Genomic DNA, 12,716 nt, shown 5'->3' with positions numbered 1-12,716 from the left:
GGGGGGGGGGGGGGGGGGGGGGTTAGGGTCGGGATTAGGGGAAAGGGGGGGTTAGTGTTTTAAAGCACATATTTTCAGTGGCAGCATTGGTACTGTCGAATTCACAAATTATGAATTACTGACGTTATTAGTTTTAACAAAATCTAATTCGCCTATTCCAATTTAATTAAATCTAATTAAGTTACTCTATTTTCAACCTCTCGAAGTTTTCCTTATCAAATGTCCCAGCTCGAATTTCGCTAATAAAACTTTTGCCGTCTTATATTTCAAAACTTCAATCACCTTAACTCGAATGTCCCCAACTCGAATGTCCCCAACTCGAATGTCCCCAACTCGAATGTCCCCAACTCGAATGTCCCCAACTCGAATGTCCCCAACTCGAATGTCCCCAACTCGAATGTCCCCAACTCGAATGTCCCCAACTCGAATGTCCCCAACTCGAATGTCCCCAACTCGAATGTCCCCAACTCGAATGTCCCCAACTCGAATGTCCCCAACTCGAATGTCCCCAACTCGAATGTCCCCAACTCGAATGTCCCCAACTCGAATGTCCCCAACTCGAATGTCCCCAACTCGAATGTCCCCAACTCGAATGTCCCAAACTTAATTTCGTCAACTCAAATTTCCCCAACCACTGTATGAATACAAACCACACCTCATCCACAAAGATTAAATTTTTTCCTTGAAACGGGATTTCCCGTTTCCAACTATAGCTTCCTGCAATGACATCATGGTGACTTAAAAACAGTAAAATAAAATTATATTTTTCATTGATTGAAGGAATGAATATTTTTATTAAGTTATTTTTTTCCAGCTAAAGACGAGATCCAGTAGTTTAGGCACGCGGTGATCTGGTGTCAAATGTTGTGAAAAGAATTGATTCTTTTTTTTTAGCAGACGACAGAAGAAACATCAGGTTTGTAAAGACTGCGATGGAATGTTCAGGTTGAGAAATGGCGTCTGACCTAGTTCTACATTTGACAGATGACGTAAACTTAACCTTTTTTTACTTTCTCGTATACAAACTATAGAGGAAGTATTGAAATCGGGCGAAAAAAAACGAAATCTTACACAAATCTCGACGTTTTACACCTCCCAGATTCGGAAAAACAGAGTTTTGCAATTTTGTCCGTATGTCTGTGTGTGTGTATGTGTGTCTGTGCTAGGTTGATGAAATTTCATATATAAGTATTACGTCAAATATGTAGTTCTGTATCAACTTAACAGTGATTTCCGTTAACCGGAAATGGAACTTATTCTACTTTTGGTTTTTCATAAGCCTATAACTTGAGTACTGTTTCAGATAGATGGACGAAATTTCTTATGTAAAAGACCTAATTCTCCGCCTTCCTGCAAATTTTGAGTAATTTCCATTGATCGGAAGTAGTACACTGCTCGATTTCCGAATTCTCAAAAAACGCATGTGAATTCATACAGTACTAAATATTGTATTAATATACATTCATTGTTTGCTGTTCACTCGGTGCGCGATTCTTTTTCTACGGTATTCTATTCTATCTTTAAAAGTTTAGAAATTAAAAATGGATTAAAATCATGTCTATATCCCCAGTTGTCTTCCCCTGTAGTTTTATATAGGTATATTCGAAATAGTTTAGGGGAGATCACTCCCGCTATATTATTTTTATTATTGTTTTATGGGGTAGTGCATGTGGAGGTGCGTGTGTGAGAGATGTGTGCATGCGAATATGTGCGTGTGTGGGGGAGTAGTATATGAGGATTTGTGTGAGGGAGGGTTGTCTGAGTTGTGTGTGAGGGAGGTTTGCATGGGGATGTGTGCGTGTGTGGGGCAGGTGTGTGTGTGTTGTGGGATGTGTGTGTGTGAGGGAGGTGTGCGTGGGAATGTGTAAGGAAAGTGTGTGTGGGAGGTGGGGATAAGTGTGAGGGAAATGTAAAATATTCCACAGCTTTTCTCAAGTACTTCAGTCTGCTTACAATATTAGACATTTATTCTTCAATAAGTTAAATTAAGAGTTTCGAATTACTTTTTAAAACGTTTTTCTTAACTCAGCTTCGCGTTTGTTTGTTTGGATGTTTGTTGTTAAAATTGACATCGAAAATTAGCCCACTTCTGATTGCTCTAGAGACCTGAAATTTGGCATGCATGCTACTTTCGCCTAACAATTTCAGATGCAATCATAAAAACTAGCAATTAGTGACCGTAATTAGCTTAATTTAATTACGCCCCAAGGACCATAAAATTGAGGACATGATTTCTAAAGATACCGACAAGACTGCAGTCCTATTGACACAGTTACTTCGGCCCCAATCGATGTGAGCGCGCTGGCCGTGATCGCATAGTGGTTAGTACTTCGCGTTGTGGCCGCGACAACCCAGGTTCGAATCCTGGTCGCTCAAGATTTTTAGTCCGTGTATTTATAAACACTTTTTTAAAAACCACGTTTTTCATGTGTAGCAACGGACTAAAAAGGAGAAAATAAAATACTTAAAAAAAAACTTTTTAAAAAACCACGTTTTTCTTGTGGACTAAAAAGTAGAAAATAACTATTTACATACATTTGATGACAAAAAACGTGGGTCGGGCAGATGGGTCGGGAAATTTGATGGTGAACGTACCCACGTTTTTTGTCATCAAATGTATGTAAATAGTTATTTTCTACTTTTTAGTCCACAAGAAAAACGTGGTTTTTTAAAAAGTTTTTTTTTAAGTATTTTATTTGCTCGTGTATCTGAGAATGTGTTATGTAGGGTGAGGCATATGGATGATTAGGAGGAGGCAACCAGGTCATGTCACTGCTCACCAGGTCACGTGACCTAATCAGCGCCTCTACTGTCACGTGCGACTCACCCCTGTCGTGCGGTACTCACATTTTTACACGTGCGTGCCAGGGCACACGAAGGTCGAGACTAATCATTAGTGATGGTCAACTCGGGGTCAACCCATGTATTGACATTTAGCCGGAAGTCCTAGCCGGAACTAAACTAGCCGGAAGTTATTTCCGGCAACGCTGGGAGGGGAAGGTGGGGCTTCGACAAGAGAAAAGCGATGACTAATTCTTGTGACAACGTGAATCGTACATCCTACGTGTTTTACATGGAGTGTGACAGTTAAAATAACACATTTAGAATGTTTCTCCGATTGTATTTGTTTTATAAGGATTATAACAAGCTAGAAAAACACACCCTAGAACTCTGGTTCTCTCACTGAAGCTTTCATCTGATTGATGACGCTGTTGTTGATGTACTGAAGTAGTTACAAGGGGACATAACTAGAAATTAGTTCTACAGCGCGGATGTATTACAGAACCATTGTCAGACCCGAGTTATTGAAACTGTCTTGGGATCGGCCGTACTCCAAGCTGCAGTTAGTACACACAGTTAGTAAACAAAAACAAACCAGTTGGGGGAGAGGGGGTTATAAATGGGAACTAGCTTTTGGTGCGAAACTGGGTCGGGTACAAACTTATATCAGGTTATAAAACTATTGCAAAATAATACATAGATACAATCGTATGTGACTTTCATAGATTAAAGATATAAGTGAATTGTGTTGGTGTGTTCTAATTGTTTTGGAGGTGTTATTAGGTGTGTTAGGGGTGTGTCAGAGGTGTGTCAGAGGTGTGCTAGCGGTGTGTTAGTGGTGTATTAGAGATGTATTAGAGGTGTATTTCTCAAACTTGATGAAGTGTAAGAATCTTGCAGAATGTTGAATGCTTCACTGTTGAACTGCGCTGCTACTAACAGAAAATTGCTACTTAGCCACAAGTACATTAATAAATAAATAAATGAATTAAAAAATAAAAAAATAAAAAAATTTAATATATATATATATATATATATATATATATATATATATATATATATATATATATATATATATATATATATATATATATATATATATACATATAATTTCATGATACTAACATAATTACAAGGATCAGACTACAAATAGAGAAAACCAAATCTGACCACGATGTTAACATTTCGGGTTGACAGTTCCACAGGCCAACCATCTGGTCATGTTGTTAACATTTCGGATTGACAGTTCCATAGTCCAACCATCTGACCACGTAGTTAACATTTCGGGTTGACGATTCCCCAGGCCAACCATCTTGACCTGTACTGTACGGCCAGAAGATCCGCCAGTTCCAAGAGGAAGCCAGACCCGGCCGTGACGACACCTCGCGTCTATCGGCCAGTCGTCTGGTTTTGGCCGGCAGACCTGCCAATCACAGTCTGGAGGTATTTCCCAGGATTCCCAGAAACCTGAGAGTTCAAGTAGGCCCCGGCCTTCACCTTTATACTCCAACTGTCTCTAGACTCCGTTCTGAGGATAAAGTTAACACCATCCTTTTGAAAAATATTTCCAATAAATTTCATCTAACTATGTTTATGCTGATAAAGCTCTCTAGAACAGTGAATGTTGCCTGTTTGATGAGTATAGTCTCCACATTCGTGCCAAGTGAAATCATAAAGTTAAGTGTACCAGGCGATCCCCTCTTGTATAAAGTGGTAGAATTGGAGCCCGTCTCTATAAAATTGCTCTATACCTTTGTCTACATGTTGCTGTTTATAAATTTTCTTGTCGATATTTTTATTTCTTGCTGTTTCATGATAATTGTTTTTTTAGCTAGCTGCTATTGAATATAGGTAGCATGTTAGCTGTTAGCTCTTAATTCTAGTAGGTAGCTAGTAGCTCTAAATTCTAGTAAGTAGCTAGTAGCTCTAAATTCTAGTAAGTAGCTAGTAGCTCTAAATTCTAGTAGGTAGCTAGGAGCTCTAAATTCTAGCAGGTAGCTAGTAGCTCTATACTTCTAGTAGGTAGCTAGTAGCTCTACATTCTAGCAGGTAGCTAGGAGCTCTATACTTCTAGTAGGTAGCTGGTAGCTCTATACTTCTAGTAGGTAGCTAGTAACTGTAAATTCTAGCAGGTAGCTAGTAGCTCTATACTTCTAGTAGGTAGCTAGTAGCTCTACATTCTAGCAGGTAGCTAGGAGCTCTATACTTCTAGTAGGTAGCTGGTAGCTCTATACTTCTAGTAGGTAGCTAGTAACTGTAAATTCTAGCAGGTAGCTAGTAGCTCTACATTCTAGCAGGTAGCTAGTAGCTGTAAATTCTAGCAGGTAGCTAGTAGCTCTATACTTCTAGCAGGTAGCTAGTAGCTCTAAATTCCAGCAGGTAGCTAGTAGCTCTAGATTCCAGCAGGTAGCTAGTAGCTCTAAATTCAAGCAGGTAGCTTGTAACTTTAACTGCTGACGTGTCTCTAGCAGATCATACTTCTATGAACTGAGTAGAACATTATATTTCTCGTTACGACGGCCGTAATTTTCATTGAGCCGCTACTATAGACCCCCCCCCCCCTTCTACCCTCACTAGAGATCTGTCAATATACATTTAAAAATGAACTACCTGAGGCTGACACCCCCACCCCCACATTATAATCACTAATCGTTAATCCCATACCACGCCACTATCACTACATCGTAACGATGAGTTCAAACCTCTCACCACATATTCCAAGTGCCGGAGGTAACATCGACCCAACCAAGATTAAAATCATCCACCGTTCTCCTACCAACACTTCTCAATAATGACTCAACACAAAAAAAAACGAATTCACAAATATTCATCCGCGGTATAATGCATTATGTATCGCAGTCATGAATATCCCTCCGCGATACGCTATATTTGTATATGAATCATGGCTGTCATAAAACTGTAAGAACAAAGCGCCCCTATAAATAATTTTACTTTGAGCTCTACGGTTAAGCGAGACTACAGTGTAAAACTGTTCACGCAACGCCGCGTCCAGTGTTTGCAAGGGGTAAGGAAATTCACGATTGATGTAAAGTTAATTGAATTCACGCCATTTGAATGTGAATAAAATATTACTTCACACAAATGAACCTATATGTAGTAGAAATCTAAATATCAGTTTATTGTTGTTATTCCGTTTCAATATTTCTTTGAAAATGTCCATCTTATATTTCATTTTTACGGTATCCATTCTGTTTATCAAAGACGATTGAGTCTTATGTTGGCGAGAGACCTTTGAACTTACACAGCGTCCTTTGTTTACAAAGCAGAAGGTAATAAATATCATGTTTCTACTTGACATCAAATGATAAACAGTGTTTTCTATAAATAATTTATTTGTCATGCACACACACAATCGTAGACTATACGTGGGGTAAGGTTCAAAAGAATTGTTGTAAAATTGTTGTAAAGTCACACGTATTTCTTGAAGGAGCTGCATAAACTTTATATCTGAAATATACAATTAAATATACAATTATTTAAAAAATAAAACTAAAATGTCAGATGTATTAAAAATAAGGTGTACGCGTTTGTAGTTACAAAACAGGACAAAAAATGAATTAAAGAAATGTAATGCTAGTTTCGCTAGGCCACTGGCCATTCTATGTTAGTACACCAAGACAAACAACATACGACTTATACATACAGCAAGTTTCGCTAGGCCACTGGTCATTCTGTTAGGACAGTATGAGTTCGCCAAGACAAACGACATACTACTCATGCTTACATCAAGTTTCGCTAGGCCACTGGCCATTATATGTTAGTACAGTATGAGTTCGCCAAGACAAACGACATAAGCCTCATACATACATCAAGTACGAAGTTGAAGCTATCCCCAGTTTATTATTGTCTGCAAGCAGTAGCAGTTTAAAAATGACTTTTTCAGTTTTGAATTAGATAATAAGATAGTGTGCTCAGTTCTGGTGTAAAAAGTGTGGTTTTTTTTAATATATGTACATGTATGTCTAACAACTGTAGGATGTAACATGGTACAGGGGAGGTGAGGGAGACAACGACCTCTGGTGATGAAAAAATGGTGATGTATGGGGCTGAAACATACATGCAGGTACCAGATTTGCTATACGCTGCTGAGGGGCCAGATTCGCTATACGCTGCTGAGGGGCCAGATTCGCTATACGCTGCTGAGGGACCAGATTCGCTATACGCTGCTGAGGTGCGAGATTCGCTATACGCTGCTGAGGTGCGAGATTCGCTATACGCTGCTGAGGTGCGAGATTCGCTATACGCTGCTGAGGGACCAGATTCGCTATACGCTGCTGAGGGACCAGATTCGCTATACGCTGCTGAGGGACCAGATTCGCTATACGCTGCTGAGGGACCAGATTCGCTATACGCTGCTGAGGTGCGAGATTCGCTATACGCTAACTTAAAACGTTTAATATGTGCTGGCTATGCCAGAAATATCGCACACGAATCGTGCCAAGACCATTTTAGCAAGACATAAAACTACAAAGGACGGTTATTTACATGCCCGTGTGAAAAACAAACACAAAAAAATCAACTCATAAACATAAAGGTGGGGAGGAATTTCCCAAACAATGTTTATCTCTGTTGTGTTTACAATCCTCTAGAACAGACGCCAGTTTTATTTGTTAACATCATCTCCACAAACGTTATCGTGACGGTGTTGATGCCGTCCCAACCACGGGGAGGTTGTTCGAGTTGATCCATTAGCCTCACCCCACTTCCATCTCCAAGTTTTATGGCCGGGACTTTATAAAACTGTCGGGAGCGACAAAAGTACAGTCATATTGCCGGATAGAGATAACAGGACGGAAGTAGATCATTGACAAGGGTCGGTTGCTCTAATACAACAACGTTGGGTAACTTAAGTAGAACAATCGAGGGTAACTCTAATGGAAAAGGGGAGGTAACTAATACTAACATAGTTGCTGTTTGTCATTTTACTCTGTAGAGTCAATCCTAGACTGCCGAGATTCACTAATTGATTAGATTTTTTAAAAAATGCGGATAAAAATATACACATTTAAAAAAAAAATCACAATTAATTTTATTTAGTACTAATCATTATAAAAACGATACAGACGCTACAACGAGACAACAAAACCGCTACTTATAATACGAAGTCATATTTCAAGTTTCATAAAATAGCCATTTCAAAATTTCCAATAAGAGAACTAAACCAATATTATTTATCGAAGTTATTCTCACGTTATCCAAAAACTTAAAATGTGACCGGAATTCTAAATAATATACCAAGACTACATGTAAGTACTGACAATATCAATTTCGTTTTAGCAACTAGACGAAATCACATACGAATACAATTACAGATTGTTAGAGTTACATCAAAACAAACAACACTACCACGACATTATGTATAGCCTGAGACCCTCAACTTTACAGAAGAAAGTACTTGTAGAAACAGCTGGTAATTCCTTTAAGGGAGACACGTAACTACACCATCAGTACATAGAACAGGATTTAGTCGACCCCCCCCCCCCCTTACCCACCCATACCACTGGGACATCTGAAACGTGTCTGATCTCAACTGTCTTTGACTTATGACCAATCGGATCTCTAGTTTCTCTCACGTGATTTGAAATTTAACACTGACAGAAAAACTTGAAAGAATCGGACGCCTCTTTCATTTCGAGGATTTAACTTTTGACCTTCAATAAAAGATGAATCAGGAAAGCTAAGCCACAGACAGTAGGGGTGGGGGGGGGGGGGAGGGGATGTTCGCCACATGTGGGTGGTGGTGGTGTGGTGAGATGTTCTCCACATGGTGGTGGTGTTGTGGTGAGATGTTCTCCACATGTGGGTGTTGGGGAAATGTTCTCCACATGTGGGTTAGGGAAATGTTCTCCACATGTGGGTTAGGGAAATGTTCTCTACATGAGGGTGGTGGTGGGATGTTCTCCACATGTGGGTGTTGGGGAAATGTTCTCCACATGTGGGTGGTGGTGGGATGTTCTCCACATGTGGGTGGTGGTGTTGTGGTGAGATGTTCTCCACATGTGGGTGGTGAAATGTTCTCCACATGTGGGTGGTGTTGTGGTGGGATGTTCTCCACATGTGGGTGGTGGTGAAATGTTCTCCACATGTGGGTGGTGTTGTGGTGAGATGTTCTCCACATGTGGGTGGTGGTGAAATGTTCTCCACATGTGGGTGGTGGTGTGGTGGGATGTTCTCCACATGTGGGCGGTGGTGAAATGTTCTCCACATGTGGGTGGTGGTGTGGTGAGATGTTCTCCACATGTGGGTGGTGGTGAAATGTTCTCCACATGTGGGTGGTGGTGTGGTGAAATGTTCTCCACATGTGGGTGGTGGTGAAATATTCGCCACATGTGGGTGGTGGGAGATGTTGTCTACGCCAACTGAGTGATAAGCAAGTTTTGTCCTAGAGATACAAAGAACAATACAACCTTCAGATTGAACTCCACGTTGTTGTCCTAATATATTGGATGTTGGTTCCCGTTTGTTATGGTACTTTACAAACATAGAGCGTACTTTAATATCTCACGGTACCTAGTTCCCAACACAGTTTAAAGAAAAACTTTCTTTTATTGTTCTAGATTATCGAGAACCTCGTTTTAAAACAAGAGGACAAGCAATTTAGTTTTAAAACTATCTACAACTTTAGACCAAAGACGTCAAATTGGAAAGTTTGTGTGTGTGTGTGGGGGGGGGGGTGTTGAGCCCAAAATGTGTACACACCTCACACCCTCGTCCACCTGTCACGTGATTGTCCAACTATCACAAGGATTTATCTCTTTGACACTTCAACTCCAATCATCTTTGATGCTCCGACATAGGAGAAATCTGGCAATAAAAGAATCAGAATATACATTTTTTTTTAAAAGCGTAAGCCCCAAAAACGCTAATCACAGTTTTAATTTTTTTTTTTCTAGCTTAACGTGAAATTTTTGTGACATTGAAAAATCATTTAGATGCCGATAGATGTCACCTCATGTTGAAATGTCAAGATGCCAATTTTAATTCCTTCGTTACTGAAAGCCGGGTAATCTAACGTCTGCAAACTTCTGAAAAATCAGAAGTTTCGGGAAGTTATTCAAAAATAAAAAAATAAAAAATTTGTTGAATATAGAAAAAAAATGAAAAGTGAGAATAAAGACAATGGTAAATGTATTTTAGGAAAGTAATTTGTTTTTTTTGCAATATTCTTTATTTAATAAAGAAAATTGAAATATGAACACTTTGTAATGTGACTAAATTGTCAATATAAGACCATAGAAATACATTTGTAATATGAGAAATAATTGAATTGGAGAGAATCTAAACATTTGCTTGAATAAGAAATAGGCTTTTGTGGATTTTAAATTATGGTTCTCCTTCTCAAGACCGTTAACAGCACATCTAACTTTCTTTTCCTAGCTATAGATGCTATTTCGTTAAATTTCCCGAGATCTCGTTAAAATTTTGTTTCCCCTCTTACAACCAGGATCACCACTCTGTCCCCACAACCGGACTCACGTAACCACACGCCCACACAAACCCACACACGCCCACACAAACCCACACACGCCCACACAAACCCACACACGCCCACACAAACCCACACACGCCCACACAAACCCACACACGCCCACACAAACCCACACACGCCCACACATGCCCACACACGCCCACACAAACCCACACACGCCCACACATGCCCACACACGCCCACACACGCCCACACAAACCCACACACGCCCACACAAACCCACACACGCCCACACAAACCCACACAAAGATGAAAATCCCGCACCTGTCAGTAGCAGACCATGACCTTCTGGAACCGGATCCTCGTTTAAATTCTGTTCTGGTGTCGTCTGCTTAAAGACTTCAAGTCGGTGGAAGTCTGCTTAAAGACTCCCCAGTCTGTGGTCGTCTGCTTAAAGACTTCATAGTTTGTGGTCGTCTGCTTAAAGACTTCCCAGTCTGTGGTCGTCTGCTTAAAGACTTCCCAGTTTGTGGTCGTCTGCTTAAAGACTTCACAGTTTGTGGTCGTCTGACCAGAGTTCGCTAGGTGGTGGGGTGTTAGTGCACAGGAGTCTAAGAGAAGGTGTGAGATACAGGGGTGTGCCGGGGTTATAATGGGGGTCTACACGCTGCCGATTTAAAATATGCTTTCAACAGCACACCCGAGGCCCAGAAGAGTTCAAAGCTTAAAACTAGGGGTGGGTAGCTAATCAATGGGGTTATGATACAATTTGGGGATCTAAAATATAGGGATCTGGCATAGAGTCTCACGCTATGGGGGTCTGACACTATGGGGGTCTGACACTATGGGGGTCTGACAATATGGGTCTTCTGGGTTCCAGAAAACATTGGGCTCTTTTTGTGCACATCGAGCTTGCTTCACTCCAAGCGCTGGGCTTCTAATACGTGTATATGTGTGTGTGTGTGTGTGTGTATGTGTGTGTGTGTGAGTATGAATGTGTGTGAGAATGTGTGTGTGTGTTTGTGTCTCTGTGTGTGTTTTGTATGTGTGTGTGTGTTTGTGTGTGCGAATGCATACATCTCTAATGCACTTAAAATATCTTTGACCATTAGAGAAAATGTGTCGACCTAAGTTATAGGCCCCGTTGAATAAATGTAGACTACCAGAAAGAAATATTAAAATGTGTGTCTTAATATTAAGAACCCATCAATATATACACATAAGTTACGCTTGCAATAACTTAAACATTAAAACCTAATCTACAACAATAATTCGCGATTTGACATTAGACATTGACATTTGACATACACCTAATTACGCAAACTAATTACACAAACTATAAACCGTGGAAGCAGGCAATTTCTAGGTATTACAGAAATAATTTATCAGGATAGGCAATGTAATTATTCGTGGTGCACTAGTTTTGAGAGACCTCACATTCCAGGGTTAAATCATCCCAAGGCTATCATAGATCTGACGTATGGGCCATTCCAACAAATCTCATCGGACTTGGTGGGGAATCGATCATATGAAGTAGAGCTCATGTATTTAATTTATATTGAAATATGGAGGGATTAAAGGTCATTTTCTATCCGTGTTAGGGTTAATTAAATATATGATTTGGTTAAGTGAATTACCACTTCATCGTTTAGGCATTAAGGTCAAGACTTGAACTCATTAACTTGACATACACAATACTGAAAAAGTAAAATTAAAGTACCCCTAGGACTATTTGTTAGACCAGTATATAAACGGGATAGTGTGGTCAGTATTATGACAACTGAATTTACTTTATGTACAGTGAGTCAGGTATCCTAAAGAGATAGGTTGACACAGGTACGTTCTTCTGACTCCTCACACTACAATACAACACTTTTTACTTATTGCTTCAGGTAAACAAACGAATATTGTGTTTTATTACGGATTAATCGAAACAGTTAGGATTATTTATCGACTCTTATTAGGTACCGCGCTAATTGGTTTAGTGGCTCACTACTTTCTTCATACACGCGAACAGAGATCAAGACTTTCACAGATCAGCTTGACCTTCATTATACCACAACACAATGTTTTCTACTTATTTCATCAGTATAAAAACGAACATCCTATTGTTGTTCCTACACAATGTAACAAATAATGTTGGTTTTTGTCCATGGTGCTATGCAGAAAGTCATGTTCCGTCTGATTGCACGTTCATAGAATTTAATATCCCCAGCCTTACCGACATGCTAACAATTTCCCCGGCCGGGCAAACAGAAAACCACGCCAGCCGGTCCAGCAATGAAAGTTCCGCTCTGTCTTTGACTGCCCTAATGGGGGCAGTAATTGTTTTGTCCCTGTTAGTCCCGTTTGTCTAGCATTAGGGGAGGCGACCCTCACACCGGAAGGGTAAATATTTATGTGACGCGATGGAAAAATTGGATCGGGAGATTCCCGATGTAGATATGGTCAGTGGGCGGGGTTTTATAGCCTCACGTGACTCGCC

The sequence above is a fragment of the Physella acuta genome, unplaced genomic scaffold (genome assembly GCF_028476545.2).
Source record: "Physella acuta isolate Inbredline_101_S28 unplaced genomic scaffold, ASM2847654v3 ptg000589l, whole genome shotgun sequence".
NCBI lineage: Eukaryota > Metazoa > Mollusca > Gastropoda > Physidae > Physella > Physella acuta.
Note: the sequence above shows the minus strand (reverse complement) of the source record.